Below are 9,455 nucleotides of genomic sequence, written 5' to 3'. Positions count from 1 at the left end.
GATTTTCTTGATTAAGGTATTAACAAGTGAAGGTAGAAGCTACATCACCATAGAAGGGGTTCTAAAGTTCATATAAGGATTTTGTTGTAAGAAACATAATTAGACTAAGTGAGAATTTACCCAGGGTACTTCTTTATCTGAATTACAATTCTTGTTTTTCATCAAAAGTGTGTTAAACACAACAAAAACGCAAACTTATATTTCTTTCATTTTCACATTCTGAACACTAAACTCCTAGAAGAAATTGATAAACAACTATCCCTATGGTTCGACAATCTTTGGTATTACTTCGATCAATCCATATGTGAGACCCAGGTTTTTAAGCTTAGAATAAATTGGTAAAATTCCTACTCACGATTACGTCGATGTAACGTGAAGGAAGAAATCTGAACAAGAGTCCATCAAATGGAATAAATTTATGAACTTGATAGTTCAGGAAACAGTTAGTACTCATCATAAGATAGCATCTAACATAACTATACAATATGATTAAGCAATAACTTCAATCAATTCTAAGCGAAAAATCGCTTGCAGACAATCAATTTTCACTCTTTGCAGAGTCACACAACCTAGCACAGAAGACCTATTCCCCAAAGACTCCCGAAAGACTCGACAAGCTCTGATACCACAATGTAACACCCCGATTTCGGTGGCGTCAATTTAGTAACCAAAAAGAAAACAAAGCGGAAAAACGTGAATATTTTTTTTCGATATTGATATTTGTTTTAAGTAAATAAAAGACTTGTCGAAATAAAGACGTATCGACGAAAGATAAACACGACTAATGTACAGATATATATATACAACCCCCACAGTAAGTATCATACTACGTCACGAGTAACCTCCAGTGACGGAAAGTAGTGCCTGTCGGCAAAATATGTACAGAACAAAATATAAGGTCAAGTATTCTGAATACAGTCCTCCAACGAAAATAGGTCAGCCCAAAAACAGCCCGAAGACCTCCTAGTCCGACCAACTCCCTGTGACTCCCGTAAAGAGAACCACACAAAAAGCTAAAGGTCGGGGACCTAACCTGCCCCAAAATGAGAAACTGAAGATCAGAGCCACGACACTACTCCTACCCTAATCCTGACTAGAGGAGCACACCATAGCACTCCCAGCTACGCATCACCAAGATCGTCGTCTGAATCTGAATCCAAGACGACTAGGCCTATGACTGCAACTGTCTCCACAGCTGGTCCTGCGCGTACTGTACCCGATCCCAAATCAACAGCAGCCGCGACGGTGGGTGAGCTAGAGTCGGATGAAGTCCCTCCCACAGGCACCTCCTCCGAAGGGTCCTCGTCGTCCTCAGGCGACGGTGGTGGTGGTACTATAACTCCAGGGCCACAGTGCACACCCGGTGGTAGGTTGAAGCTGACGGTGTAGCGTCTCAAAACTCTGTGCGTCAAGTTTCCCATCCTGTCGACGCGATCCTCCATTATTCGCCCCGAATAGATAGCTCGGTGACCGGCGGGGTCGACCACCCATGAGCCCGGAGTGTCCTGATCCAACATCTCGAACCTAGTCCCCCCCGAAGGGACGACCATCTCGAACCAATCTGCCATCGACATCTGACAATAAGGGCATACATAGCCCCCCATACACAGGTAGCACGCGCAAGGGTCAAGTCAAAGAATTACATAATAGTACATCCAATAGGTAAAGTTTAAGCAATAGCTACATAGGCTTAGATATGAATGACAGCATTATAAATCGTATATCCTGCTAAACGAAAATGACTAACATTTACTAGCAATTAACATATCTCAAACAAGGTTAACAAGTAACAAATACACTCAACAACTAAATCAGCATGAATGGTGCATGAATGCAATGCTAAGGAACAAGATGCAATCCGGAGGGATGGGCACCAACGAGTCAGTCCTAACACCGGCCATAGTGGGACCATTTCCGCTCGGGCGTCTGTTATACCAAACAAAATGTAGTCAGATCAGCAGTGAACCCGCAGGTCTGCCATTTCCGTCTGCTACTAAGAATCACCGCAGTGTTCTTATGTGGAAATCCGGGTCTTATGACCATTTTGGAATCCACCAAGGTTCGGCATCCCACCGTGTATTAACCTCAAAATGAGTGCATGAATGCAAAGTGATTAGCCAAACAACGTCTCCGACCTCACTCGTCACGTCGTCACGTGTTCTAGCTAACTTATTGTCTCTAAAAAGATTACCCTAAGGTAAATGTCGATTCTGCGACAAAAGAGAATTAATTATAAAAAGCATCTCATGATGATTTCTCGAATCATCCGACTCATCTCCATCCGATGGTCCAAAAACTGCTCAGCGAGCAAAGAGTACCAATGTACATGGAAACTATCCGTTTCCCGGCTTATCTTTTAGATAGCCCAACAACAAAACTGCTCATCGAGCAAAAGAGCATCAAAGTACTCAGAAACTTATCAATTTCCTGGCTTATCTTTTAGATAGCCAAACAACAAAACCGTTCATCTAGCAAAGAGTAGCAACATACTCGGAAACTTATTAGTTTCCCCAAAACTTGGACTCGGTGACACTTCTCATTTTCCAAAACTAATATTCAAGTCCTAAGCTCTTATTTGAGATTGTGATCATTATTTAAAGGTTCAGAGGTTGTTTAGTGTCTTATGAATTTTCCTTGTAAAATAGTTCCCATTTAGTTTTATCTCTAATCTTATGAGTTTAAAAGATCTCATAATCCCAAGTGATTCCTAGAGAAGGTCTCAATCCATCAAAACAATAACAAGACCCGAACCTCTGTTCGTCCCGTCAAACTTTCTCAAAATCTCACGATAAATTTGGCATAACTTCCCGTTATACTCTCTGACGTACGATAGATATATGTGTAACTTCATAATCAAAGTAACGCAATCCAACAGTCATGCCATATATATGAACACATCATAGAATAACCATTTAGCACATAGCATGTGAATCAATATCAACACATCCTAGATTAACCATTTAGCACATAGCATGTGAATCAATCTCAAAAACAATTCAAGCAATAAATGATTATCAATTGTCAGCCGTAGCCTCAGAAAACATTTTTCCCAGTCAAATGTAACACCCCCTTTTTCCCATTGTTTTATTTAAAAACGCTTATCAGAGTTTAAAAATATATCAAGGGAGTATTACACTTCTTCACGACAATTCATTAAAATTAACACTGATTGTGTTTGAAAATTTATAAGTTCATATGCTTTCCAAAGAATGAATTATTCCTGCCAATAAAATTTCTAAACAAGCCAGATAATCCTAAGATGCATAAAATCACTTATCTAAATATGTTTATCTTCCATAATATTCCAATAAAATTCATCATACTCAAAACTGAATTTCATAGGCACTTCGGCCATGTACAGAACGACATCGCCATCATTTAGAAAATTATTCAACAACTTCCATAAGGAGATGTTATAAAATCCTCTCAACAGAAGTGTAAAAGTAACATAAATATCTACCCAGTGTTACATTACAGAGCAAGACACTTATTTTATTATTATAATAATAATAATAATAACATAAACTAAGACTCTCCGAAGCTACTCCTCATGAGGCACATCTCTACCTCCAGTACCTGAGCGATGTCGCATAGAACATCATTCCAACAGAAGGGTAAGAACTTACATTGTATAAAATATAGCATAACAAAGAGCAAGTAAACAATTCAGATCCTGCTTTATAAACTCTTCACATTGTCTTTAAAATCTGAGTGATTATAATATTTTCTCTCAAGACAGTTTCACAATTCTTATTAATGTTTCGAAAAATTATAAGCTTAAAGAAGAATAATAATTCGACTTTACCACAACAGCAAAACAATTCACCAACAAATCACCAAACATATAAAACCACTGAAATCGTGAAACTTAGTGTGTGAGACTCTAATGTATGCATGTGGTACCAATTGTTAACCTTAGCGGTATCACCGCGTCCACTCCAGACAGTTAACCACCAATGAAGTCCACGCCAGACTTCCAGAACCACTCCAGTTCTGGGACAAACCTCAGTTTTCCGATGAAAACCGACACGTTGCCTCTTGACTAAATGAAGTGTATTTCGTGCAAAAACTCATAAATTAAAACATGCAATTTGAGACCACTCCAGCCCCAAATATATAACATATATTCTCACCAAATTCCATAACGGAAATCACACCAAAATTGCACAAAATAACACTTCAATACAATTATCAAATCATTCACTATTCCACTAACAAAATAGCAACACAAAATCATCAAATGTCTCATATCAATTACTAGAATCAGTTTCAGAATCAATCCCAGAAATAAGCAGAAACATAGCAAACTTGCATATAATCCTGGTACTAAATGAGCAGTCCAAAAATTATGAAAATTTTACCAAACATAGCCTTATACGTTATCTTTCATATAAAATTGGTTTCACCCAATTTGGAATTCTGTAGAGAGAGTTATGGTCTCTACAGCACAGGCTGTTAGGGTTTCTGCGAGCAGAAACAGAGTGAACTTGCAGATAATTCTGGTATTGAACCAGCAATCTAAAAATTATGATAATATTACCCAATATATCCCTATGAGTTAGCTTTCAAACAAAATTGGTTTCACTCAATTCGGAATTCTGTAGCGAGAGTTATGCTCTCTATAACACAGGCTGCTAGGGTGTCTGCGGGAAGAAACAGAATGAGCTTGCAAATGATTCTGGTATTGAACCAGCAATCGAAAAATTATGAAAATATTACCCAACATAGCCCTATGAGTTAGCTTTCATACAAAAGTGGTTTCACTCAATTTGGAATTCTGTAGAGAGAGTTATGCTCTCTACAACACAGACTGTTAGGGTATCCGCGGGCATAACAGAACAGAACCCAATTTTCCCCAGAACCTCAATTTCGCTCAAAATCAATTTTGCTCACCACATGTTAACACTCAACACAGTCTCTCAGTTCTGAATTTTCAAAGAAGATGGGGGTTCCTTCATGTTAAACTCAACCTCTGTTATTCTACAATTATACAAGATAAATTCAAACCCTTACCTCTTGAAGATCAAATTCTAGGTTTTTCTTCTCTTTTATCTCTTTCTCTCTTTCACGCTTCTTTTCTTCTCCTCTGCTAACTTCTCCAATTCTCAAATTCTGATTTCTCTCTTTCTAATTCACACATATCCCTTAAATAGTCATACTAATGGGCCCCACTCTCAATTACTCACACAAAAACCTAACAACCTTATTTATCTAAATCTTATACTATATCACATAAGATTTAAATTATATCACAAATATCACTCATATATAATTTAAATAATTTACTCACTCCATATATCACATAATCACTTAATTATCTAATAAAATCACATAATTCATCAAATTACCATATAGCATAATAATAATTAAAATAAAATACTAAATAACCAAATAACGAAAAATGGGGTGTTACAACTCTCCCCCACTTAAGAATTTTCGCCCTCGAAAATTTTCTTAAACGAACAACTCGGGACCATTGTCCTGAGAATTCCAAAACAGTACCGATTGTGTCATAAACACATATCGAATACAGAAGGAATTAGACATGCTAATAAACCTAACCTACTGACCGACCATGCTCTTTTTCCACTAATGTAACACCACCTTTTTCCCATAGTTTTATTTAAAAACGCTTATCAGAGTTTAAAAACATATCAAGGGAGTATTACACTTCTTCACGAAAACTCATTAAAATTAACACTGATTGTGTTTGAAAATTTATAAGTTCATATGCTTTCCAAAGAGTGAATTATTCCTGCCAATAAAATTTCTAAACAAGCCAGATAATCCTAAGATGCATAAAATCACTTATCTAAATAGGTTTATCTTCCATAAAATTCCAATAAAATTCATCATACTCAAAACTGAATTTCATAGGCACTTCGGCCATGTACAGAACGACATCGCCATCATTTAGAAAATTATTCAACAACTTCCATAAGGAGATGTTATAAAATCCTCTCAACAGAAGTGTAAAAGTAACATAAATATCTACCCAGTGTTACATTACAGAGCAAGACACTTATTTTATTATTATAATAATAATAATAATAACATAAACTAAGACTCTCCGAAGCTACTCCTCATGAGGCACATCTCTACCTCCAGTACCTGAGCGATGTCGCATAGAACATCATTCCAACAAAAGGGTAAGAACTTACATTGTATAAAATATAGCATAACAAAGAGCAAGTAAACAATTCAGATCCTGCTTTATAAACTCTTCACATTGTCTTTAAAATCTGAGTGATTATAATATTTTCTCTCAAGACAGTTTCACAATTCTTATTAATGTTTCGAAAATTTATAAGCTTAAAGAAGAATAATAATTCGACTTTACCACAACAGCAAAACAATTCACCAACAAATCACCAAACACATAAAACCACTGAAATCGTGAAACTTAGTGTGTGAGACTCTAATGTATGCATGTGGTACCAATTGTTAACCTTAGCGGTATCACCGCGTCCACTCCAGACAGTTAACCACCAATGAAGTCCACGCCAGACTTCCAGAACCACTCCAGTTCTGGGACAAACCTCAGTTTTCCGATGAAAACCGACACGTTGCCTCTTGACTAAATGAAGTGTATTTCGTGCAAAAACTCATAAATTAAAACATGCAATTTGAGACCACTCCAGCCCCAAATATATAACATATATTCTCACCAAATTCCATAACGGAAATCACACCAAAATTGCACAAAATAACACTTCAATACAATTATCAAATCATTCACTATTCCACTGACAAAATAGCAACACAAATTCATCAAATGTCTCATATCAATTACTAGAATCAGTTTCAGAATCAATCCCAGAAATAAGCAGAAACATAGCAAACTTGCATATAATCCTGGTACTAAATGAGCAGTCCAAAAATTATGAAAATTTTACCAAACATAGTCTTATACGTTATCTTTCATATAAAATTGGTTTCACCCAATTTGGAATTCTGTAGAGAGAGTTATGGTCTCTACAGCACAGGCTGTTAGGGTTTCTGCGAGCAGAAACAGAGTGAACTTGCAGATAATTCTGGTATTGAACCAGCAATCTAAAAATTATGATAATATTACCCAATATAGCCCTATGAGTTAGCTTTCATACAAAATTGGTTTCACTCAATTCGGAATTCTGTAGCGAGAGTTATGCTCTCTATAACACAGGCTGCTAGGGTGTCAGCGGGAAGAAACAGAATGAACTTGCAAATGATTCTGGTATTGTACCAGCAATCGAAAAATTATGAAAATATTACCCAACATAGCCCTATGAGTTAGCTTTCATACAAAATTGGTTTCACTCAATTTGGAATTCTGTAGAGAGAGTTATGCTCTCTACAACACAGACTGTTAGGGTATCCGCTGGCATAACAGAACAGAACCCCATTTTCCCCAGAACCTCAATTTCGCTCAAAATCAATTTTGCTCACCACATGTTAACACTCAACACAGTCTCTCAGTTCTGAATTTTCAAAGAAGATGGGGGTTCCTTCATGTTAAACTCAACCTCTGTTATTCTACAATTATACAAGATAAATTCAAACCCTTACCTCTTGAAGATCAAATTCTAGGTTTTTCTTCTCTTTTCTCCCTTTCTCTCTTTCACGCTTCTTTTCTTCTCCTCTGCTAACTTCTCCAATTCTCAAATTCTGATTTCTCTCTTTCTAATTCACTCATATCCCTTAAATAGTCATACTAATGGGCCCCACTCTCAATTACTCACACAAAAACCTAACAACCTTATTTATCTAAATCTTATACTATATCACATAAGATTTAAATTATATCACAAATATCACTCATATATAATTTAAATAATTTACTCACTCCATATGTAACACCCCGATTTCGGTGGCGTCACTTTAGTAACCAAAAATAAACTTAATGCGGAAAAACGTGAATATTTTTTTTTTGATAATAACTAAGACAAGACTGAATTAAATAAAACCCAACAATAACAATAATCAGAACTAATATACAATATATAAACAGCCCCGCTGTAGTAGTAACCTCGTCACGAGTAAACCTCCAGTGACGGAAAGAAAAGTGTAACGCCCGAAGGCAAAAGGTACAATCCACAAGAAAGGTCAAGTGTCCGCAACACCATCCCTCAAAACTGAGAATAAGCTGGCCCATCGGCCTGAAGCAAGACCTCCTAAGTCCAACCAACTCTCTGTGATTCCCGTAAAGAAACCACACAAAAAGCTATAGGTGGGAAACTACCCTGTCCCCAAAGAAAACAAATGATGTTCAGAGCTAAGACTCTACTCCTACACTAATCCCATCTCGAGGAGCTCACACCAGCACTAAAACCTACATGCTAGCATGATCGTCGCCCGAATCTGAATTCAGAACGACCTAGTCTAAGTACACCATCCGTCCTCCTCTCGCTACCGCGATGCGCTCCTGTTCCAGCATCTCAACTCTAGTTCCCCCCGAAGGGTGAACCATCATGATCTAGACCGTCGTGGACATCTGACAAAGGGCGTTTGTCCGCCAAAGCACACACAGAAGACGCGAGGGTCAACTCCAAAGAATTATGTAAATAATAACATCGATAGATACAGATAATAGAATAGCCACTTAGGCTTATAGCTAGGGATATTATTCCTAGGGTTGCATGTTCCATAATAACATAAACGCAATAATAGCAGATAGCATGTTCCAAATAGGTTTAACAATTACCAATCACACTCAACAACTAAATTAGTATGCATGTTGCATGATATGTATGCAGGTTAACCCAGTCAACGAATATGCAATCCGGAACGGATGGACATCAACGGATCAGCCCTAGCACCAGCCACGGTGGGACCATTTCGGCCCGCGTGCCTCTTACTCCAACGACAGCGGTAGTCAGATCAGCCGTAACCCGTAGGTCTGCCATTTCGGTCTGCTACAAGAGACGTCTACAGACGCTCTTTCACGGAAATCCGGGTCTTATGACCATTTTGGAATCCGACGAGGTCCAGAGTACATCCTGTGTTAATACCTCATTAATGTTGCATGAATGCAGGATGATTAGACAAACAACGTCTCCGAATCTCACTCGACACGTCGCCACGTGTTCTAGGTAAATTAAAGTCTCTAAAAGCTTACCCTAAGGTAAAGTCGATTCTGCGACAAAAGACACTTCTTCACGACAACACATAATCCACGATGATCTCCAAATCATCCGACTCATCTCAATCCGATGGTCACCATTGCTCAACGAGCACAGAGTATCACACTCTCGGAAACTAACGGTTTCCCGGACTTATCCCCAGGATAGCCCAACAACATAGCTGCTCCAACAGCACAACAACAACCGCTGCTCCAACAGCACAACAACAACACATACTCAACGCCTCTCAATTTTCTCAACACTCGGATCCGACGACACTTCTCGTTTTCCAAAACTAAGATTTGCAACCGAAGCTTCCTTTCGAGTTTGTTATCATTACTTAAAGATTTAGAG

This window comes from Lotus japonicus, chromosome 2 (genome assembly GCF_012489685.1).
Source record: "Lotus japonicus ecotype B-129 chromosome 2, LjGifu_v1.2".
Taxonomy (NCBI): Eukaryota; Viridiplantae; Streptophyta; class Magnoliopsida; order Fabales; family Fabaceae; genus Lotus; species Lotus japonicus.
This window is presented reverse-complemented; position numbering follows the sequence as displayed.